Source organism: Nelusetta ayraudi, unplaced genomic scaffold (assembly GCF_046127955.1).
Source record: "Nelusetta ayraudi isolate G7.1 ecotype Tasmania unplaced genomic scaffold, CSIRO-AGI_Nayr_v1 ptg000008l, whole genome shotgun sequence".
Taxonomy (NCBI): Eukaryota; Metazoa; Chordata; class Actinopteri; order Tetraodontiformes; family Monacanthidae; genus Nelusetta; species Nelusetta ayraudi.
In genome coordinates, this window is record NW_027466058.1 from 77,130 (window position 1) to 101,537 (window position 24,408).

At 52.1% G+C, this 24,408-nt stretch overlaps 1 protein-coding gene across 2 annotated transcripts in view; it reads right to left on the reverse strand.

Annotated features, from left to right (window-relative positions):
- Positions 1 to 24,408, reverse strand: part of zmiz1a (zinc finger, MIZ-type containing 1a) — a 109,369-nt gene that overhangs the window by 68,443 nt on the left and 16,518 nt on the right. For both annotated transcript variants that reach the window (XM_076018428.1, XM_076018429.1), the window contains exon 2: positions 11,655 to 11,828. The gene's annotated coding sequence lies outside the window, so the exon portion shown is untranslated. The remainder of the gene's footprint in view (positions 1 to 11,654; positions 11,829 to 24,408) is intronic.

The following is a 24,408-nucleotide window of genomic DNA, read 5'->3' on the forward strand; positions in this document are numbered from 1 at the left end:
CCTCCCCTGCCCTCCCCCACCCTCCTCCCCGCCCCCCCTGCTCCTCTGTCACCTCCCACCGTCTCCCCTCAGTGGGCAGGTCCGTGTGCACCCAGTAATTATGGAGGTTATTTTCTCCAGAGAGGCCAAATCCCTGTTTATGGGCATGAAGCGTGTGTCACAGAGGGCCCCCGTGTCTGTGTGTGTGTGTGTGTGTGTGTGTGTGTGTGTGTGTGTGTGTGTGGTGGTGGGTAATATTGTGGGGGAGGACAGACACACTTCTCCAGCAGGCCCTCTGCAACCCCCCCCCCCCGACCCCCCCACTGAACTACCCCCAAGAAGTCTGTCATTTAGGAATGAAAGCAATTTGCCGGCGTTCCTTTTTTGTTTTCGACATCCTGAACCTCCTCATGTGAGAAGACGGCAAAAAAAAAATATGAGAAAAAAAGTTTTGCAGGGGAGCCTCCACCTCCGCTCGCTCCTGCCAAAACCAGGAAGTGTTATTCCTGGAAACCACCAACGAAGCAGCGGCGGCGGCGGCAGCGGCTTCAAATCTGTGCCTGTTACTCATTCACAGGACTCTTCAACTCTCCAAACAGGAGACAATATTCCACCGCCATTTCAATGAAAGTTCCCCTCCCTTCCCTCTCCTCCCCTCCCCCGAGCCAGACGCCCGGGAGAATCGTGACCTGGGCTGCTGCTGCTGCTGCCGCCTTCCCTGCATTTCCTTCTTGGCAAAGCGGCTCCACAGGAAGCTCTGGGGGCTGCGAAGGGCCGACGGTTAACAAGCAAACCCCCACCACTGCCACCCCCCAGTTAAAAAAAGAGAACACTTTCCGAGCCGACAGGCCAGGTATTATGTTGGTTAATTAGAGGCAAACAGGAGTCGTCTCTCTCCTCCTCTCCTCTCCTCCATCTGAATGGGACCGGTCTCGTTCGGGGGGGCAAACAAAAGGCTGGAACGGCCTGAACCACGAGCTCGCAAGCGAATCTGCGTGGAGCAAAACTGCAAGTCGGGGTCAGCGGTGCACGCACGCACACGCTTAGGCCCAAAGTGAAACGGGCTGCTCCTCCCCCGGTGGAAAAAAATAAATAAATAAGAAAAAAAAAATCTGCTTCCTTTCCGTTTCATCACGCAGGCCTGGCTTTGTTAGCGTGCGGAAATGCCTCCAGAGGGAATGAAAATACTGGCAAGTCCCTGCAGCTCTTTTTTTTTTTCCCGAGGAGCGACGGCTCCTGCAGCTGCGAGATCACACACACACACACACACACACGCAGAAGTGTACGCCGAGTGCCGGTCGGAGGCCGGGGGGGCTCAGGTTACGCACGTAGATAACCGTGTTAACCTAAAGAACATAAACTAAGGTGTGCGGTTACGGAGCTGCGGGAAAGAAGAAGCCCAACGCCGGGGCTCGATCAGTTTCAGAGAGTTTTTTTTTTTCTTTTTTTTTGTGTCACACGGCTGCAAAATTACAGGCAGCGTCGCTGTGGAAGCTCGTGCTTCGCCCGAAAAAGGAAACAAAAAAAAATTCTGGGGCTTTCCAGCTTGGGAATTATACATAGATAAAGAAGATAAAGCGAGCGCTTCCTAGAAACATTAGTGAGAGCATTGTCTTCGCTGAATAAGAAATAAATGAAAAAGTCACACAGAGGGCAAGAAGGCGTTTTTTTTTCTTTTGCTCCCTGCGATTATTGAGAGTCGAAACGCAGTCACCGCCGGAAAAGAGGGCAAACTTCACTCCTCTCTTTGGGCACAAATATTAGTTTTTTTTTTTCTCAGCGCTCCGAGTCCTAAATGTTCTTAATATTTCATGACCTCACCGCGCAGCCATCTCCGCCGTCCAACAACACGTGTTTGCAATCAGACGGCGGCGCTCGGAAAAGCAACAGACGATTGCAATTAAACAGTTGATGGTCTGCAAAAAAAAGAGAAAAAAATCTCCATATTCCTCTAAAAAAAAAAAAAAAAAAAAAAAAGGAAAAAACGCCGGGTTTTAAAGAGATGCAAGATGTTTTTCCAAGGGGGGAAACGCTGCTGCAGTCATGGAAGGGCGGCCGAGGGAAAAACCATCTGCGTGTGTGCGAGCGAACGAGCTAATCAAGCTTTTTCTTTTTTTGGCCAAATGCAAAAACGACGACTTTTGCAAAATTGACAAACTTTTGATTTCTTTTTTTTTCCTTCTCGAAATCTACGCTCATCGGAGCAGTCAGGTTGCTCCATCGAGCCGTCTCAGCGAGTTCACACTCTCCCAGCGCCGCCCACACTCTCGCTCACTTGACCCAGGAAATTTTGAAAACAGTATGCTATTTCTGTTTAATAATTCATCTAAATCGAACATCCTACACCAAACCGACACGCTCGGCCGCCTACTCCTCCGATGTCTCCCTCTGCTTTTTTCTTTATTTCTGCCGCTCCGAGTGTTCCTGGAATGGTACTTTTAATCACCGTCATCGCTCTGGTAGATCCACTTTGATAAACGCAGATGCGGAGGGTAGACGGGTCCTGTGATGATAACGTCGAGACTCAAACCGGGCCGGTCGGATCCCGGCTGTTTGGTTCCGCATCATAAAACTTAAAGAGTTTCACCTCTATGATTGAAGTCTTTTGCTATAACCGGGCCAGACTGTTTGGCAAACATCTGATGGACACTGGTGCTGGTGGAAGGTCGACCGTCGAAAACAAGTCTTTGAACAAATCGCTCATTAAAAAAAAAAAAAAGCCCAGGGTGCCTATTAAATCGTTTTTTTCTCTAAATTCTATCTTATTTTAATCAAAATTGTTTTGTTTTGACTTCACTGTTTGTATGAAGAGAGGAAACAGAGAAGCAGCAGCGCCCCGAAGCTGCAGCAAAGCTCCTGACACACTAGCCCAGTATTTCCCTTAACCCATCAAGCTAATTTGACCGCTAGACAGCGCTGAGCGGGCCGCAGTGTTTTCCCTACTTTCACGCAGGATTAGACCGCAAATGGTCTTTGCACGCCATCTTCACGTCACCCGGTGACTTTCTGTTGGCAGAATTTTCCTGGAAACGGCGGATCCCGTGACAGACGGAGGCCCGTCGCAGCCGCTCGGCTCTGGTCTTCGGTTTCAGCCGTGAGTTTCGTCGAGTGTGCGGTCGCGTTGTTTGCAGAGCGGTTGTGCGGTCGGCGGCGGCGGCGGCGGCGGTGGTGGTGGGGAATTATTCCCAGTTAAACATCCCTGTTTCAGCCGATTCGGCGACACATCGTGTTGAAGAACATATTTTGTTTTTCACGAGCTTTCGTGATTTGGTCCGTGATGCCATTTGATTTGTCACGTCATGTCACATGGCAGTGAAATATTGGTTTACGCGATTGTGCATCCAAGTATAAAGAAAGTATTTACGATCTGTCATATGAATTTGTACAAACGTTCATCAGCTGCCACAGCGTCAGTGCTTTTTTTTTCCCCCCCTCGTGTTACGGGAAGCTTAAAGTCTTAAGAAGGAGCAACTCCTCCGTGGCTCAAAGAGCCACTCAAAAGAAAACTGCACTACGGTCATTTGGAGGACCTGTGAGTATGTTGCGAGTATGTTGTAATAAAGTTGCGATCAGCTTCCGCAGCAGCTCAGCTTGGGGAACCCTCAGTCTTTTGTCCCGCTTCAGTAAAAGGGCTTCACTTCCAGTGGCCGACGATTTAAAAAAAAGAAAAACCACAACATTTTTGATCCCAGTGTACATTCGTCTGCCCGATAGATAAGAAGCTGTTGTTCCGCAGTAAAGATAAATACATATATATATATATGTGTGTGTGTGTGTGTGTGTGTGTGTATAAAAGCCTCCCTCGAGAGGCTGCTACTTACATCTTGTGTTTTGTTTTCATTACCAGACCCCCGACAATCTACGCTGGGCGCATTAGGACGAGAGCCGTGAAGAGCGGCTTCAGATAGAGAGAATGAATAAAAAAAAAGAAAAGAAAAGAAAAAAAACAGAACCGGCAGCAACTGCCTCTGCCGCTGCTGCCGCCGCCGCTGGGGACTCGTTGCCTCCGGGATGAGAGGAGATCCAAGAGGCTCCGCCACACACCGCCTTCCTAAATTGTGTGTCGCTTTAACAACAGCGGAGGAGTGGACTCCTGACCGGGGGGAGGTGGGTGGGGGAGAGGAGAGGGGGAGTGGTGGAAGGGAGGCAGGGTGGGGGGAGGGACACATCGGGGTGGTGGTGGGGTGGGGACTCAAAGTGCACTGACAGAGTGTAGGAGCTTTGGAGACAGCTGCTCGACTTTCTCTCTGTCACTCTCTCTCGCACACACACACACACACACACACATACACACACACACACACACACACACACACACACACACACACACACACACACACACTGGCACACACTGGTTCGCTCGACTCCCTCTCTCCTTTTTAGCCAGTGACAGCAGGCACCCAGTGATGACATGAGGAGTGTCTCTGGCAGCCAGCAAGGCAGCACTAAACAGACAGAAATATCTGCTCTGACAGGCAGACGGACAGACAGACAGAGACACAGAAACACAGACAGACAGACAGACAGACAGGCACACAGCTGTCAGCAAACTTCCCCAACTTCTGCTTTTGATTCGAAATTCCAACCTTTTTCCTTTCTGATTCTTTTTGTTTTTTTCCCAGTGTTTTGCCCCCTAAAAGCTGCAGACTGTGAGAGGGGAACAGCGGCGGTGCGTTCAGGGACGTCACAAGCTCTTCAAACGCGGTTCAAACGCGGAACCACCGTCGGCCTCGACTCAACTCGACCCGTCTCAAAGACGTCCGAGGAGCCCAGGGGAAGTCAAACTTCGGCCTCCCCGTTTTCCAGGCGTAAATCTGCGGGCGCGTCAACAGGCTGTCGGCGACCTCTGACCTCCACGGTCAAACGGACACTAGCGCGACGGTGATCCCCGACGTGCCCCTCCCACACCCCCTTTCCCGCCGCCGCCACTTTTAATTGCTCAGTTCCAGCGATTCCCCCTTCCGAACGGGAGAGAAGCTGAGAGCTGCAGTTTACAAGACACATCTGCAGGTGTTGCATTTCAAAAAGCGAGAAACTCAAGCTGGGAGACAGAGAAAGAGGGACACACACACGCACAAAGAAACGTACACACGCAGTCTCAAACAGCTTACAATGCAGGTGCGCCTTTCCCCCCCCCCTTCTTCTCAAAATCCTGAAGAGAGAGAAAAAAAAGACGGCGGCACGCCAGATGAAACGCCTCCGTCTCCTCCCGCAAAAAGTTTGCGACTTTCATGTGAGAAAACGTCCCGCTTTGAAAAAAAAACAACAGACAAACAAAAAAGAAAAAGCAATAGAAAAAGAAGGACAGGGCGCAGACGTGTCAAATCAGGAGAAGGAATGTTTTTGCTTATCAGGGTCGCTTCCTCGGCAAACATCTCGCGCCTCCAGCCGCCCGCGGCCATAAATACCAGCAGCCATTGTGGCCGGGCCGAGGTCGCGCAGGTCCCAGATAACCTCCTCCCTGTGGTCGGAGCGCCGCGGTGGTGAACTGCCACACACGCTGCTGCTGCTGCTGCTGCTAAATGGCATTTATCCCAGGAGTGGGAAGACACTCCAACGTTCCCCTCCCCCGCCAATCCTTCACCAGGAGCGAGAGCAGAGCGTTTCCTGGGAGGAGTTTTTTTTGTGTGTGTGTGTGTGTGTGTGTCTGTGTGTGTGTGTGTGTGTGTGTGTGTGTGTGTGTGTGTGTGTGTGTGTGCGTGTGTGACACGGCTGGTAATTTGCAAGTGGAAAGTGTTTCAGATGTTTTCTTTTTGGTGTGTCTCTTAACAGACGGCTTCGCTTCTGCGCTCCTCCTTTAATGCTACGTAGCTTAGCGCACTCGCTAAAACCACATCTTCCTGATAATCCTCGCAAGCAGGCCACAGATGGAGGAGAATGTATCTAAAGGGAGGCCTCGTCCACCGGGAGAACAAATTTTTACGAGGAGCTACGAAAGTTTTTTTTGACGTTTTTTTTGTTTCGACACAAAAAACGTTTTGGGAGGCTAAATATGAAAATGTGTTTTTCTCGTTTGGTTGGTCAGCGTTCACCGCCGTCTTAATTCTCCTCCTAATTTCTTGCGTTTCTTTACATTGCGTGATCCAGGTCTTCTTCTCTGGTTTCGGTTTGTTTCGGTGGTACTGTCACAGCGCCACCTGCTGGCCTAATCTATTGTACTGCAACACTCTCAAAGGTTTTGTACATCTCTATGCGAACACTTTTTATGGATTTTTTTTTTTTTTTAAATCCAAATAGAAAACACCTCCTGAAATACAATCGTTTTAGGCCCCGTTCAATCGAATTTGGGTTTCTTCTTCTTCTATTGCATTCAGGGAGAAAAACCTGTGGCGCCACACCAGGCCTGGCATAGGTAATACATCGTTTTCAGTCGTTTCCAGCTGATCCGTGTGAACAAGATTTCTTTTGAATACAGCTTCGTGTTAATGTGTTGGTGTTTTTTCGAGAGCCTTTTTTTTCGAAAATGTGCGGTTTCAAAAAAAAAATCCATCTCTGTGTAAACGGCCCCTTAGAACGCTAATGATCCATTTCCAGTCACTTTTTCTTTGTTTCGTTCTTTCGGCGCAGCAGTTTCCCTTCCATCCACATTGGTGGGGAAGTTCGGTTGGCATCCATTTCTAACACAGACGCTCCAACTGCCGCCTCGTTTTCGGCCCCCCTCACCCCTCACCCCTCACCCCCACCCCCCACCACCTCGGCCCGATGCGGCGCCATTGATGAGAGTCGCGGCCGCGGCGTGTCGTGATGTGATGCGCGACATATTACGGCCATTCATCAGGGGGCCGCGGGACACTTGACAGGCGGGACGGCCAACAGGTTGTGTAATCATATAACACAGCCGTGTCAGGCCTGCCAAGGCTCCGCGTCCCATTCAGGCCCCTAATGTTGTTTTCCTCTGGGGTAATTGACGACGGCAGACGGAGGAGCCGCTGATGGATAACATCGGCGAGCCGCGCCGCGCATACAGATGGCGGCGCCATCAAGGTGATGTCATTTCATATTAGATCAACGTTTGGAGATGTTTAGGAGGTGGGGGTGGGGGAGGAGGGGGGGGTCAGTTTGGGACGTCAGGTTTTTTTGGACTTTGTTTCCCCGTGATGTTCTGCGCAGGTGACACAGCGCTGCAGTGGTTCGTGCTGTCGACTCACAGCAGGAGGGCCTTCCTGTGTGCAGTTCTCCCGGTGTCCACATGGGTTTTCTTGGCTTCCTCCCACAGTCCAAAAACATGCATGAGAGGTGAATTGCCAAAACTGACCAAGTGCAAATGGTTGTTTTGTCTTTGCCTCTACGTGGCCCACCCTGTCCAGGGTACCACCCTGCCTTTGCCCTATGACAGCTGGGAGAAGCTACAGCAGTACCCCTATAACCCTGGGTGAAGGAGGGAGCGGGTATTGAAAATAGACGGATGGATGTTTTCGCGCATCGCCGGGGGGGAATTGTTGGGGAACGAGACGTTACGCCGGCAGACGGCGACTCACGGTCATCAGATACGAAAGCAGACACGTTGTGTGTCTTCAGAATGTGAGGAATGCGGCCGAGCGATTAAAACCCGAAGCTTCGCACTCTGACGGCGTTCCGAGTCAAATCTCAGCACGACTCTCTTCGAGCTGCCACAAATCGATGCACCTTTATGATGCCACTGGTTCTTTATACTTGTGCTGGGCTTTTTCCCTCCCCGCTCTCGACACTTACTTGCCCTACAGGGATGAATCAAGCGTTCTGTATTCTGCCCTTCAGAGGAAAAAAGTATTGCCCTGCTTCATTAAGTTCCTCCGGATTTCATGAGTGAAGTTCGCGTGGGGCGACGGGCATGTAAATGAATGTAAATCGCAGCGTTTATCGGCAAAAACAAGTGAACACCTATCAAAAATAATGAACATGAATAATTTATTGAGCCTGTTCTCTGCGAAGTGCGGCGATGATGATGCGCTTTTAACAAACACTGTGGATGCCACCCTCACCCTTCCACCCACAGGCACTTAAACGCAACAATTACTATTTTTTTTTTTTTGGGGGGGGGGGGCGGCGGGGGGGGGGGGACGGCGGGTTGCAACAAATTAGCGGAAAAAGCATCCAGAACTGTTGACGGGAGAAATGATTTTGTATTCAGTAAAATCTCAAGACAGACCAAAGAGTCTATCAATGTACTTGAACTTAACAATGCAATTTGTGCTGCTATACTGATAATTACTGTTCCCGTTTTGGCCTCGAGGAACAAAAAAAAAACCCCACCGTAACTCCTCAAGTTAAAAGCATTACGAAACCCTGAACTACACTAATTGCATTAGTTTTGTCGGGGCATGACAGGTACAGCGTTGGCCCTGTAATTGCAGGAGCCACATGAGCAGCAGCTCCGACTCTCTGTGCCGCTCCAGAGGAGGAGAAGCTGCTGCCCAAGGCGGCGGCGGTGGCGCTGTTAAGGATAGCGAGCATCCTCGCACAACCTGCTCTGTTGTGAGAGAGAGAAGACAATGTTCCCTCTCATCCTCCCACTCTTACCACTTTATACCTCTCGCTTGTTTGTCTCTCGCAGCACAAAGTTTATGGAGAAAAAGAGAAAGGGAAAAAAAAAACAAAAAAACACACACACACACCGGCTGCCGTCTGCGCGGAAAAATGGGCCACGCGACGATGAACCACAATGACGACCAGCAGCGGCGGCGGCGGCGGCGGCGGCAGATAAAAATACACATTCGCTGTCGTCTGAATATCATCACAGCGCTCGTAAGCCTCGGCAGCACCCCGGGGTGAATCTCCTCCGAGGATGAGAGTTCTCGAGCGGACTCGGATTCTCTTGTCTCCTCTCCCTCGTCTCTCGTTGTCACAGTCGGGGCGGAATCGTCGCGCGACTTTAGCGGCGCGGCGGCGGGGGAGAGGGGAGAGGGGAAAAAAGGGAGAAAGACACGTGAGGGGATGAGAGGTGCAGGAGGAGGAGGAGGAGGAGGAGGAAGGAAACAGAGGGAGAGGAAGCTAATCCCCTGCGAGCGGCGGCGTCCATTGGTTTGGGGGGGTGGGAGGGGGGGCAGCCGCCAGGTGACGTCGAGATTGGGAAAACACAGCCCTCCCCCAAACCCCCCCCCCTCTGCCCCTCGATCCCGACCGGTGACACACATTAGCCACGTCCGCGACAAAAGTCGCTGTTTGCTAAACGTGTGTGATGTAACCGAGGCTGTATAAATACTGCAGCCTCGGGTTTCGTTCCGCAGACACGCTGCTGCTGCTGCTGCTGCTGCGGAAAAACTGGCCGAGTAAACAGCGACAGGTAGCGGACGCGCCCGCGTTGAGGAACGTGCGAAAAAGTCCTGCGAATGGCAGCGCAAGCCAGTCAAGTCGCAATCCACGTAACCACTGTTGAGTTTCACAGACGGAGGGGCAAACTCACGTGACAGTTGGAGTAGCAGTGGACTTTATCGGGGCTTTTCAATCATCAAATCTTCATCAGGCAGCCAGATACTCATCATCTTCACACACTGGCCTGTATGCGCTGATTAACTGCCATCAATCTTCACAGACAATGGACTCTGCTTGGTGGACGTCAGTGCAATAAAGGTTCCAGCGGTGGGACAGCACAATGAGCGCCTCTTTTCTTTTGACGTTCACTCTGAGTTGGACCTTCTTAGCCGAACTGTCGCCCAAACCGCATCGCTGCGTTGAAATTCTAAGTCGTGGTTTGTTCCATTCGTTGCACGGCGACCGCAGCGAGACGGGATTAATCGAGTTCCGTCCTTGCGAACGTCACCGCGGCGTCGGCCCGTCAAAATTAGCAGAAGCCACTTTAACGCCTGCGCTAATTCTCCTGACCTCAAAACCCGTGCGTGCCAAAACAAGACGGCAACCAACCAAATCGGAACCAATGGCGGAGCTCCGCTCGCTCCGTGCGGCGTCTGGCCGCCCAGGTACAGAGCAGCTCCGGCCCCCCTGGCGGCTCGGCTCCACAGACTCCCACTGTGATCACCCCCCCCCCCACCCCCCTTCCCTCTTCCCGCCCCGGCGTGGACAACACAGTGGCCGCAGTGTTCCGAGTGGACGGCGCTCAAACTGGTACCGACGCTGGAAACGCCGCTCAATTAGAGCCGGCGTTGTTGGGGGAGAGAAAGGCTGCGGCGGTAAACAGCGGCGGTCTGTGGCGTGTTTACGGGGCCGCGATAGGCTTTTCTAAACAAATTAAGGCAAAAGGAGCTTAGCGTTACTCATCCTGGCGGGGCTGTCTGGCCGAATTCCGCCTCGATTTGCGCGGCCGTTTGATCAGCCGCTGGTGCGCTCGCCGTGCGTTAATGTGGCGGGTGTGTGTGTGTGTGTGTGTGTGTGTGGGGGGGGAGGAAATATATAGGACGTGAAGGAGAGAGCGCGCCAGACGAGATGAATACAGCCCGACAGCGAGAGAGAGAACGGCGAGAGAGGGAGGGAGGGAGGGAAAGAAAAAAAAAAACAACTTCCTCCTGCTTTGTAGTTTCGTGTGTGCGCTGTCACCTGGAAGTGCGTCTCGCTGCCTCGCCCGACTCCTCACCCGGCAAGCGCGCCGCCCGCGTTAAACCCCGGGTCGTGCACGCGTGTGTGTGTGTGTGTAATGGCGTGCCTCCTCCCCTCCTCCCCCCCTCCCACCCATCACTCCCTCTGAACTCCGAGTCCCCGGGTGGTGTCATATCCCAGCGTCCTCGCATGCAGATGTATACGAACATGCGCACGCGCACGCACACACACACACACACACACACACACACACACACACACACACACACACACACACACTTCTGAAAGATTAAGCAACACTTTATATATCCATTTGCCTGCTGAATGCGTCCCCACCCGCCCACCATCACACCACCACCACCACCACCGCCCCCCCAATCCTCTTTAATCCCTGCCAGCAAAGAATCCAGCAGCAAAGGCAAAAAGGAAGTGTGAAAAATTGCAGCTAGGTGATGGAGGCTATTCCCCCCCCCCCCACCCCACCCTCCCCTCTCGTTGTTGTTTTTGTTGTTGCCGTTGCACCAAAGTGGAGCGACTGTAGGAAATTATTTATTCCTCTTTTAAAGGTTTGCAAGACCAATTTAAAAAGCAGCACCGTGTGGTTTTTTTCCTACTTTGAAACGATGGCGTCAAGATGTAACAATTCAATGACGTTTAGCGAAGAGAACGGCACCGCCGCCACCAGCACAGCGTCTCCAGCTGGTCCTGACGGTGACTGTAGGACTTTGGTTGCCTGCCCGGCACCGGGAACGAAACTTCGCTTCCGAGCAGCGATTCAAATTTAAAACACTGAAACACTGGATGAAATACAGCTATTCTATTACTTACTTTCTATTTAACATCATTTCTTCAAGTTCAGCGGTCCTGGGCTGAATATGGCCCCCGGGCCATAGTTTGCCCATGCCTGGTCTATAAGCTCACTAGCTGGTTCTCTCAGTGGGACCGGCAGCACTTTGGTCCACACAGAACCAAAGGTGATGGCGCGCAGCTCGGCGGAAAACGACAGCTGATGGGAGGCTTGGCAGCGCAGCGGCCAAGCAGGGACCAATCAGATGCAGCTTTACACCCCCCCCCCCTCCCCCCCCCACTAGCCCCGCCTGCCACGTCGGGGAAGGCGGGGCGGAGTACACAATTAACCAGGTTATTGATTAGAGGAGCGAAAAAAAAAAAAAAAAAGAGAGGAAAACTAAAAGAAATCCATTTACCTGCGTGAACTTTGACCTCAGCGGTGCAGCAGCGGATCTGGTCGCCGGAGCCTCCCCCCGCCCTGCCCCCTCCCACATGTGTTCCTCCCGCCTGGTCCTCCGCTGACCTCTCGCCGCTCCTCCTCCTCCTCCTCCTCCTGCTGCTCCTCCTCCTCCTTCTGCTGAAGCGTCAATCTGAGGGGAAAAGGAGGAAGAAAAAAGGCCGTGAGAGAAGCGGCCTGAGCGGAATGCCAGGGAGCGCCCGGTTCAGACAGAGGACAAATGTATCGCAGAGAAAATGCGGCCCGCTGCTGAAAAATGTATGCAGGAAGCCGTGAGGGAGTTTGCTATGGTGGCCCATTTACTGCTGCTCCTAACCTCACCGGAAAGGCAATGAACCAGCGAGCGACTGCACCACCCATCAAACTGCCACCGCCGGGCCGCCCGCCCGGCCGGTCGGCCGCTAGCTGCAGCCGCCGCCACCACGGGAACAATATCCTTCCTAAAGGTTATCAGCAGCACGGCGCTGGTCAGTCCTCATCCTGAGGCCATTACACACACTACACACACACACGCACACACACAGAATGGGGGAGATTCACTGCCCTAATATACCTCCCTCAGTCTCTCTCACACCGCTAAGCTATGCCGTTTACAAGCTTGTTCAAACACACACACACACACACACACACACACACACACACACAAGCTGGTTTGTTTTAAGGATTAGCCTATGCGCACACTCGGCATCCAGACCTCTTGAATAAACTTCATTGGTGCAGAACCTGAAGTGGCTCCAGATAACAATTAGCAGACGTCACCTAGCTTAGCATGCTACATCAAAACAAATAGTTCAAAGAAAGACAGGCGTTTGAGACGTTTGCCACGAGGAATCAATGCAGGAAGGAATGAAAAACAAGCTAATTTAAAGCCTTGAAAATCTTGAGAGAGAAACTAGCATTCAAACTTGGCTCAAAAAAAATATTTACGAGTACCCTCAAAGCAACAGAGGTGACCAAAGCGCCGCACAAGCCAGGAAAACGCACTAAACGCTGCGCGGTTCATAAAAGCAAACAACAAAAATACCACAAAATGAATAAATACACTGCAGTAAAAAAAAACGCAGACCACAGGTACGATCGGTGCGGTGGGACATGAATGAGAAACGGGGCTTTATTGTTTTTGACAGAAAAGCGTAAACTTTAACTGCGTGCGACGACAGCGGCCAGTGATTCCCGCCGCTATCTCACATCTCTGACAACAACAACAGCAGCGCCGGCGCAGGACGACGACGACAAGACAAAATTTTTTTTCTCCAACCGTGTCGTCTCTCAACAGTCGCGGCCAGAGGCGAGAACGAGCCCCCGGAACCCCCCCCACCGCTCCCCCTCCCCCGTCCTCCGCCCACTTCTTCTGGGCTGCCCTTCGAGCCATTAGCCAAGTATTTATACCGGACCTGTTAATCAGGGTCAGAGCAGTTTGCCAGAAAACTGCAAAAAGGTGAGATGCGTGTAATGCAGCCAGCTTACGAAAATCTATATAAATACAGATGGCAGCTTACGGTGATTATAACCTACAAGATTGGAATCTTGCTGGATGTTGAACGTGCTGGCTCACATCATCACACAACGCCCCTTCCGTCTCGACGAGTTTCAATCTTTTCCACGCTGGCGATGAAAGTGTTTAACGTGAAAAGAACCTTTGTTCCTGTTAGCGCCCGTGGAAAAGCCACATCCAACATATCTCCTGGATATTAGCGTGACGGTTTACTGGGGGAGGGGGGGGGAGCTCGCGTGCATATGGAGAACACCTGCTCGCCAGATTAATCCGCGAGGAATAAAGGGGGCGGCCCGCTGGAGGAGGCGCTGTGGGAAAGGAGGGCCTTGGCGTTGGACCGTGGCCAGAAAGGAGAGGACAGGGCGGAGGAGAAAGCCATAAATACGGGGGGGAGGCGAGCAGGTGTCGCAGACAAATGTGATTTACGGGGCTCGCCGTCCCGCACCGCGCTGACAGGTAAGCCTATTAGCTTGATATTACCCAGCTATAACACGCACCGATGGACCCCAGTAAAAAAAAATGTGCGCGCGAGGCAGCGTTTGGAAAGGTTGCGGGATTAAGGGAACAATCATCCTATGGAATTGCTAAGTCTTCCAAACAGTGACTTCGGAGACGACGAGTGAAAACAACGGCTTATTGATTGGACTGTTGTTTTTTTTAAGAGCGGTGCAGCTCAGCGGTGCAGCTCAGCGCCGCGGCTCCGTCGCCGACGTTCATCCGAGGGTGAAATCTCCCACGTTCCTCTCGACCGGCCTCGAATCGGAGCGTCGAAAGGGATCCCTTGGCCAATCAGCTTTCGGATTTTTCTGCTGCAATACGGGAAGTGGGTGCTTTAAAGCCGCGAAAGACGAAAATACAGGACGCGACTTCGGGCCTTAGCTAGTAAAAATTAGCCCATACGCTTCGACAGTGGTTGTTTTATTTCAACTCAGCTGCCTTTTTACCCCCAAAAAATAAGGGAAACAGAGCGGGGAAATGATTTTGCTTTGCTCCCAACAGTTAGTTCAACACAGCAGCACAGCATAGTGCAGTGAAGCTGGAAGTGTTGAGCTGTTGCTAACCGGCTAAACTGGTCTACTAGCAATGGAAAAGACAAAAGGCTTTTCCCCGCTGCTCTCTTTCCAGTTTTTTTTTTAACTGCGACATAATAGTTAGCTTTAAAACGGGTTTATTGCAGCTGGAAGAATGACGCAGTGTGGATGTCGTGACTCAGAAATAACATTGTCGCCTGGAACAGCGTGTGCAAGAGCGGCGTGTGTCTGCACACTAGGAAGCAATTCGGCCCGAGAGGAAGGCGTTTATGAGACGCTAAACGCACGCGAGCACCGTGCGGCGAGATCCACAACGGAGTTTCGCTCGTAACGCGGCGCCGGAGACTCCGCGGCCACGGGGAAATTGCTCGGCGCTCGCGCCGCAGACGGTGGCCGAGTGCGTTTCCTTAATGACGGCGCGGAGACGAGGCCGCGCAAACGCTTTCATCCCGGATATTTGGAGGCTGCGGCAGAAAGAGAAAAAAAAAAAAAAAACCCTCAAAGAACCCGATTGCGTTGAATGAGGTTAGCGGCGCCTCGGTCGTCGACTGAAGTGTCTGTGCGTGTGTGTGCGTTTGTGTGTACGTGTGAGAGAGGAGGTCGGAGGCCAACAATTCCAATTGTGTTGATATTGAGTCGGTTTCCTCGTGTCCGGGTCTCGCGTTAGCGCTTGCTAACTTTGATCACGCCAGCAACGTGGACTTATTGGCTGGAATAATTGATTTTTTTCCCCCAGTGTTAAATCCTCAGAATCAAACCCTGACGACGACGACGACAAAGATCCACCGTTGTCGCCTCCGACCCCCCCCCCAACACCGCGGGCGTTTATTTGCGTCTCGGTCTGGCGCGCGTTCGCTAAACACGCGCGCCATCTTCCGCGGACGAGGAAGCAGGAGGGCGCCGTAAAAGAAGAAGGAAAAAAAAAGGGGGAGAAAAAAGGCAGGGGAAGGTTGGGGGAGGGGAAGGGCGGTGGGGGGGGCGTCGTCTCTTTTGAAACAGGCAGGGTTGTCCCTGGGCGGCTCAGCACAAACCCATCAACTGTTAAACCAAGGAGAGAGCGGAGCGGCAGTAAAAATCAATGACCTCAACACGGCAAACAGCAGTCAATGGCGCTCGGCGGAGGAAGAGGAAGAGGGAGAGGAAGAGGAAGAGGCACCGGAATATGCAAAAGCGTGGAGGGGAGGGGGGGGGGGGTGCAGGCCGGGCGAGAAGCCTTGAAGACCTCCATGCAAATGAAAAGAATTTGGTAAAAACAACAACACGGGGCCGCGGCATCGATTGGCGTCCGCGAGTCGGAGGAGTCGTTTCCCCGCGGCGAGACGAGACGCTCGGATGCTTACCGGTAGAAAATTAGCGGGGGGGGGAAAGGGCATTTTTCCCAAAACAAAGAGGTCAAGCATTGGTGCGTTCTGCAGGATGCCATCATCATCATCATCATCATCATCATCATCATCATCATCGTCATCAGTTGCATTAACGCAGGCAATGAATTCAAAGTAGAAAAGAAAATACACCCGGTTAGAAAATAACCCGCACTCTCTCTGCTAACGGTTGTTCCTCTACAGCAGGGGTCCCCAAACTACGGCCCGCGGGCCACATCCGGCCTGCTGCGTGTCTCTGTCCGGACCGCGTGAAGGCAGTGATTCTAATGCCCCCCCCCCGCCACGTAACTTTGCCGACACGTTAGCGTAGCGCGACAGCGATAGCGCGCTCCCGCTCCCGTTCCCCCGCTCAACAAAGAAATGCTGGGACGTTAGCGCGATTTCCAAGTGGGGGTTTCATCGCTCTACTCGGTGTCTCGCCTGAAGGTTTTAATAAACTTCATCCAGATTTCCAGTCATTTTCAAACCTTCCTTGCTCAAGCCTAAGAGGGAATGTTAGCTTCTCCATCATGAAGACATCCTCAACCACCTTGAGCCGATCCTCCAGAGTCTTTGACCAACCATTCTCCTTGTAATAGCCTTCTTGCTCGCTAATAACAGGATCATAGGTTATCAACTTCAGATGGAATCCCGACTTTCACGATTTTCTCCCATTACTTCCTCTGGGTTTTAAATGCCAACGAGGGAGCCGTCGTTCTGCTCAAACACATCGCTCGCGGTGGAGAAATACTTTTTTAAAACCGACGGAGGACGAGGCCTGCCGGCGCCCGCACGTACACGTCGGCGCAGGTCGCCGTATCTCAAAGTAGGATTTCAAACCAAAAAAAAAAAAAAAAAAGAACAGCGATAATGACAACGCTCATATTTGCAATTGTATTTTTTTTTGTCTAAAGTCTGTGATTTTCGCTGCATAGAGGAAGGGAACGAAAAGCGGAGAGAAGAGAAGAGAAGAGAAGAGAAGAGAAGAGAAGAGAAGAGATGGGAAGAAGACAAGAGAAGAGAAGAGAGGAGAAGAGAAGAGAAGAGAAGAGAAGAGAAGAGAAGAGAGGGGAAGAAGACAAGAGAAGAGAAGAGAGGAGAAGAGAAGAGAAGGGAGGAGAAGAGAAGAGAAGAGAAGAGAAGAGAAGAGAAAAGAAAAGAAAAGAAAAGAAAAGAAAAGAAAAGAAGAGAAGAGAAGAGAAGAGAGAGAGTGGCGTCCCTGTCGTACAGCGAGAGCAGGGCAGCGCGGCGTCAACATCAACGCCGGCTCTGCAGCCGTCGCTCAGCAGGTAATTATGATAACGACGAGTTCCCTCGGCGGCTCCTCTCTGATTTGGTTTCCGAGCACTTTACCCCTCCTAAAATCTCCTCCCGATAACATCTGATGTGATTACAAAGTCAAGATCGCTTTTCAAGGAGCGCCCACTTAACGCGCCTCTTAATTTTTTTTTTGGTTTCCACTTTTTTTTTTTTTGGGCCTGCGTTCCGATGGCTCGGATCGGCCAGCTCGTGTCATTCTGCGAGTTCAGCGGAAAACGTTCGGCCTTTGCGGCTCAGGACGCACTGCAGAAAAATGACACATTACCCAGGTTTCCTCAACGACAACGACGCAAGATGACAGAAGTTCTTGGACGCTACGATCTGAGAAAAGTCCACCGTTTCCTTCTTCATCTCGCTCTTTGCGAGGTTCCGAAAAGCTCTCGTGCTTCTCCTGGGTCAGGCGACCTGCGTCTGCAGTCAAGCGCTGGTGAAGGGTTTTTATAGACGCCTCGTTCTGGCTGGCTGTTGCCTGGAGATTTACGGAGCTGATCGCAAAAGGCAGAAAATGTTGGAAATGCCCGGAAATGCGATGGGCAATCTCCCCTTTCTGAGCTCCTGCTGAGAACCTGTTGTTCATTTGTGAAAAGAAAGCCTTGGTTCAGCGTCTTTGACCGTTATCGTCTACTTGTGACGGAGGGAGTTTGGCCACTCGGCCCCCTCTGATCACCTTCCGCGGCCGGCTGTTGACACGCCGAGGACATTTAAGATAATCCCGGCGATGTCTCACAGTGTTTTCCCCAGATTACATCTTCAAAGAAGGGAGAGCGAACCAGGGGCCGGGTCCGCCTCCAACTTGAAAGGGAGCGAGATGCACGCAGAGGGCTCTTGTTCTGAAGGAGCGGGGGTGGTAGTGGTGGTGGTGGGGGGGGGGGGGGCGGCGGCGGCGGTGGAATAGCTCAAGAATGCAATCATGGTTTTTGGAGTGGAGGGAAGGCCTGTCCCGGCTAGCTAAACTGGCAGGAGGGTGAGGGGGGGGGAGGAATCAGACCGAGGGAGAGAAAACACACCTGTTGGACAGAACAAAACACTCTCACCTGGAAATGGCGCAGCTCAGCATCGGAGCAGAACCGCCAGTGCGTCGAGGTCGAAGCAAAAAGTGGCAAATTTACCGCAGAGAACTAAAAAAATAAATAAATAAATAAATAAATAAAAGTGTGATGTGACTGGAAAGGGCGAAAAGTAAAATAGAATTGTGGAACGATGAACAGTTCACACAATGAGCTAAAGCTGTTTTGGGGACACAGCAACGGTGACGGAGTTAAGCTAGCATGCTAGCTGACGCTGGCATCTGCCGGCTAGCCATGCGGCCACAAACGAGCACAGTCATGTCAATCGATGCAATCAACCACAATGTACTCGTATTCACAGATTGTTCATGACGTCAAGAGGGATGGACCACACACACTCGCACACACACAGACATTTTTCTTTATTATCACAGCTATCTTAGCACCGCCTCATGACTCCTAGCATAACCTGCAGAAAAGAAAACATACAGGACGCACAAATCGGCTCGAAAAGTATTGAATAAAAGACAGAGATTCTGAGTCATCACCGCTACAAATGTCATCGGGTGACGTCCCCGGTGTTGCCGAGCGCCTCTTTAGTGACTCACGAGGCGGTTTGATAAGCGATCACTCGGCAGGATCCTCGTCCAACTGCAGCCGGCTGACAGCGGCGCTAATTGTGAGACGCGATTGATTTCAAACGCGCGACGAGCGGCGGCGCACGCACACACACGGACGCACGCACAATCACGGTACTTTGCGCAGGAACAAGCGGCCAGTTGTCTTAGCGGTGTTCTTTCTGCTCGCTGACATCATCTGTGACTCAGCGACCAGAATTGGGATTTTTTTTTTTTTTTTTTTTTTTAAAGCAAAGCAAAGGAGCAGAGGCTCTGTCTATTATCAGCTGCGCGCACGCACACACACACACACACACACACACACAAACACCCAGACAAGGAGGCACAGAAGCGGCCACCAGAAAGACTATTTTTGAGTCTGGGACGGAGGAAAACAAATATGTCATCAGCAGGAGGCTGTGAGTGAGTGCGTGAGTCAGGAGGGTTTCAACCCAGTCTGCAGAGACGGAGGGAACAATATTAGATAACCCCGGCGGGCCGCGGGGAACATTTTACAAGTCGCACGGACTCGAGCGGTGCCGAAGGAGCATCGTAGAGAGAGCGTTCGGAGAGGGCAGGGATCGACTTCAGGGTGACTTTGGAAAACTGAACAAGGAGAACGGTTCTGTTTTCAACGTGAAAAAACGGATCAAACGGGAAAACAATTAGCGTGCGCTCCAACACCAACAGCGGGAACGCAACGCTTTCCCCCGAAGAGATCGCAGGCGCGTTATCGTCGAGGCATTTCATCAGAAATAACAAAGACCAGCGGCAGAGCAGCGGCTGAATCCGTCTCCAGATCGTCTGCTTCTCCGTTAACAAGCTCTCTTTTTTTTTTTAGGTTTGCGGGTCTGTCCGTACGGACTAATCGCCTCATCTCGCGTCAATCTGATTACAGCGGGACCTCCTAATGCGTCTGGTGGAGGCAGCCGCCTCTCTCTCTCTCCCCCTTCCTCTGCTGCGCTGTAAATAAATGATTTCAGGGATGGATCGGCGGAAGAAAAAAAAACCCGCTGAGGATCCGACCGAGTTGTTGTGTTTAAATGTGAGAGGAAGAAGCAGAAGCAGCAGCAGCAGAAGCAGCAGCAGCAGCAGCAGCAGCAGCAGCAGCAGCAGCAGCAGCAGCAGCGGCAGCGGTGACGAAGAGTGGTTTCTCTGACGGAGCTCTGCGGTGGGGCCCCTCCTGCCTGCCTGGCTGGCTGGCTGGCTGGCTGGCCGTGGTTGAAAAATTAATGCAGCAAACTGACAACACTTAGGGCCTCCCACTCCCTTCTCCACTCCTCTCCACTTGCCCCGCCCCTCGTAGAAAACAGGATCAATTACCAAAGCAGGGCTGCACTCGGCACGGCTGAGGAAACAAGAGGCTTTCTCCATCACCGGTTGCATGTGTGTGTGTGTGTGTGTGTGTGTGTGTGTGTGTGTGTGTGTGTTAGAAGCAGGCTTATGATGAACAGAAAGAGGAGGAGGAGGAGGTGGTAATAGTCTGTTTGCTTCTCTCTAATGACAGCGGCAGAGTGGATTAGCGAGCCTCCTAACCCATCAGCATCACTCCTCCCAGTAAAGTGGCAGAGTGTGTAAATAACCAGTCGCGGCCGTTGATGCCGGCAGAGGCAGAGAGGGGGGGAAAGGGGGGAATAGTCAGAAAGTCCGGCCGTGTTCGTTCGGTCGGTCGGCATCTTTTTTTTCTCCCCGGAAGCCGATTCATTGGTATGCAGGTGGAGGGAATCGCAGGATTTCAGTTTTTTTTTTTTTTTTACTTGCTCCTTTCGCGACGTCAGCCGAGTTATTCAAATGCGGCACATGTGAGCGGGGAGGATAACATAAAGGAAGGCATCAGCAGAAATGGCAGCAGGCGGAATAATCCCCCCCCTCCCGGCCAGGCCACTCGTGTTTGCCACGCAGGCGGCGGAAGAGGAGCACGGCGGCCCCTTATCAGCGGCAGCCACAGGGGCTCCGCTAATAACCCGGCTGATGTTCTGCAGCAGGCGGACAAACAGACGGAGGGACGGACTGAGGGATGGACGGAGGGACGGAGGAGGAGGAGGAGGAGGAGGAGACAGGTAGCGGCTACACTTCCGACTCAAGGAAAGAGCCTCAGCACGGAGCTACCGTCCTGGCAATGAGGCCTGAGGACGGAGCTACTGTCCTGATGTCGAGGCCTCAATGTGGAGCTACCATCTTAACGATGAGGCCTGAAGGCGGAGCTACCGTCCTAACGGTAAGGCCTGAAGGCGGAGCTACAGTCCTGATGCTGTGGCCTGAGGGCGGAGCTTCCGTCCTAACATTGTGGCCTGTTGGCGGAGCTACCATCCAGATGTCGAGGCCTGAGGGCGGAGCTACCGTCCTAACGATGAGGCCTGAGGGCGGAGCTACTGTCCTGGAAATGCGGCCTGAGGGCGGAGCTACCGTCCTAACGATGAGGCCTGACGGCGGAGCTACAGTCCAGATGTCGAGGCCTTCTTTGATTCAAATCTTTTGTCCAACCCTCATATTAATCTCCCCACTGTAAATCTACAATCCCGCCGCCGTATCACAGCATCTCGCCGCCACTTTCTGTTGACACAGGACTGGTCTCAAGCCGCCAGTGGCTCCGTCGAGACCCGGCGGCAGATAACGGCGGCGGCATCGACGTTTCATTGGTCGGTGCAACTTTTCTCTCGACTCCCGTCGGAAGACAAAGCAGCAGCGAGGAGGGAGGGAGGGAAGCGAGAGGTGAGGAAGGGGAGGGGTTGGACAAAAGTCACGGCGGACCCAATATGCGGGTTAATGAATAGCTCACGTATCAACAGCCACCGTGACGCACTCGCAGAGCGGCGTCACGCAGCCGGAGCGCAGCAAGGCGTGGCGTGCGCCCTCGTGCACGCCGATAATCATTTTTCCACAAGTGGGCTGGCAGAGGAAGAGAAAAACATCCTCCTCCTCCTCCTCCTCCTCCTCCTCCTCCTATGCCTGTCAGGAAGAGGAAGCTCTGTGCCCTCTGCGGCTCGCTGGTTCAGGGTTCAGGGTTCAGGGTTCGACTCTCGATGACCAGCTGCTTGGTTTTGGCCCCACAAACAAAAACGAGCCTCCGGTTGACCAGAGCAGGATCCACAGAGCCGTTTAGGTCAACTGTGTTCATTATCTCTTCTCTTTCTATTGGATTCACTGTATATCTTTCTTTTATTCAGACATAGATTTTTTTTTTTTCTATGTCTGAATAAGGGAAAACTATATTTTGTTTTAGACTTGAGTTTGTATCTCACAAGTTGGTTGCTGTCTTTGGGGATTTGAGGTGTATTATGTCAGGTTTTTCTTTTTCCATTGAGATTGTGATGTTGACGACGACGACGATGACTACAATTATTTTGTCTAACTTTAGATGCTGTATGTGTATATTATATTTAAATGTCCAGAGTGTAAGATTTTCAGGGAAGCCCGCCTGACATTGCGTTTCACAGCGAGGCCACTGTCAGACCGGCTTCCTTAAAAAAATGATGGTGCAAGATGGCAGCTAACGAGGAGCGAGACCCTTGTTGCTCTATGTATGGTCTTTAATATATGAACCGTTGGGGTACGGGTGGGGGGGGGTGGGGGGTGGTGGGTGATGCATTCATTGGCAGCGTGTGAAGCTGGATCTTTAAGTACTTGACTTGAAAGGTCAAAGGTCTCCTCTCCTCTCCTCCCAAAGACTTGATCCGGCCCTCTTTCCCCACAGAGGGGCGTGGCCACCCTCTGCGAAGAGACTTCTCTCGCGGGCCCGTCACGCTCCCTCGGCGCTCCGGAGGAACTTTCCGCTGACACGCAGCGCTCGCGACGCACCGGCTGACAAGCGTCTCCGGCGGCGACGGCTTCAGAGAGCCGCTCGGAGCCGCACCCGACGCGTGACGTACGCCGGGCGCGGCCCGTCGGCTAATCCGCGCCGGCTATTACGCGAGACGCCGAGCGGAACGCCGCCAGGGACGCGGAGGAGTGGCGACGTTCCGGGCCGGGGGAAAAAAAAAGCGCTGCGATTTGCCGAAAAACGAGGCACGACAACTTCATAAATGATTTGTTTGGTATGTCATGAACACAACATAAAAACACACACACACACACACACACCCACACACACACACACACACACACACACACACACACACACACACACACACACACACACACACAAATGCACAACTGGGTCTAGATACCAGCGCATTCAAAGAGATTGAAAACCCTTTTCATGAGGGCAGCTGATACCAGCAAAGAGACGTTTTCGCTCCCGGATATCCGCGGAAATCAACACGAAAGCCGGAATTCCGACGGCGGCATCAGACTCCGGGTTCCGCTGGGCGGTGACGGATATTTTATGTGCCACCGAAATGCACAGAGAGAGGGGGAGAGAGAGAGAGAGAGAGAGAGAGAGAGAGAGAGAGAGAGAGAGAGAGAGAGGCGTCAATAATTGATGGCGCTGTAGCGGGGGAGATTTTTAACCGCTCTCCTCTCGCCATCAATCATTAATGGAGTTTCCATCAAAAAACACTTCAGCCCTTCAAGTATCAAATCTCTCCTGAAGGTGGAGGGCCGCTCGAGCGTCCCACTTAATCAGAGGGCACGTAATGTTTTTTACCCCCCATCTCCCCCCCGCCTTCCCCCCCGAGTGTAGCAGCTAGTTTAAAAAAACAGTTTGTTTTCATTTTTGCCTGCTTAAAATCAGGTTGATTACGGCAAAATGGGAAAACTGTCAAGAGCAGCAGCGTGCGAGTCAAAGCGTTTCAGGCCGGGTCTTTGTATGCGACTGATACGTTTAGAACAGAAAAGGAATAAACCTTCATCGTCTGCCAGGGTGGAAAACTGTCTTCGGCTCAACACAAGAGACATCGAGGAAGAAGTACAGTAAACACATAGAGAGATAAAATACAGAACACGTTACAGTAAAAACTGAAGGTGCAGCAGTTCATGTCTGTGGGTCGGTTGAGTTTAGAATGCTAATGGCGTTGGAGATAAAAAAAAAAATTAAAAAACAATCTGAATGTTATAAATAATTTAATGTTTTGAAGCAAAAAAAGAAATGTCTTCAGTCAGTGAACTTCCTACAAATAGAGAAAAAAAAGTCCAACTGTCACTTCCTTTTTTGCTTGTGCTAGTTTGCTGAAAGTGCGCGCTAACGCACGCAGTTCGGGAAATCAGCCCCTTGTGATGTCACAGACGTTACAGGTCGTTCCCCCAGTTTTTTTCTCCAGGATTGCTAAAAAGAAGCGTTTTTTGCAGGTGGCTGTAAACAGAGGGCTTAACAGCCTGTTTCCTGGAGATCTATACAGTGTTTAGGGATAAATGATTAAGAAATGTTGTCCGAGGATGGGGAAAACAAATGTAATATAGGGGCTATAAATCCAGGGAGGGGGAGGGGGGGGGGACCGGCACCTTCTGTCTATCGACAGCCACCCGACTCGATCTGCTCTGCGGAGAGGCGGGACCCGTGCGGTCAAAGTCACGCAGGACACGGCGAGCATCAGCAACGCGACCCGTCGGACAGCCAATGAAACGACCTCCCGGCGCCGCCGCCGCCGCCGCCGCACATGAGACGCACAGGAGCCGATGTTTTATTGCGCACACAGACGCACGCACCATCAACCACCGGGTTGCCGCTACAGCGCGAAAGGCTGCTGCATATCAAGTCCGAGCGCGCACGCACACACACCCACACACACACACATACATACACACACACACTGGGCGACACGCACATCGCACCTGGGCGATAGCGGCAACGATGGAGTAACTCTAATCACCCATCAAGAAGGTTTTGACAGGGTTCTGTGTGCGAGCGATCAGTGCGGTGGCGCAGCGCCAGCGGTGACTCGGTTCACTTTGATTTGCAGCCGTGGAGATCAGGGTGGGGGGTGGGAGGGAGGGAGTGGCAGGGG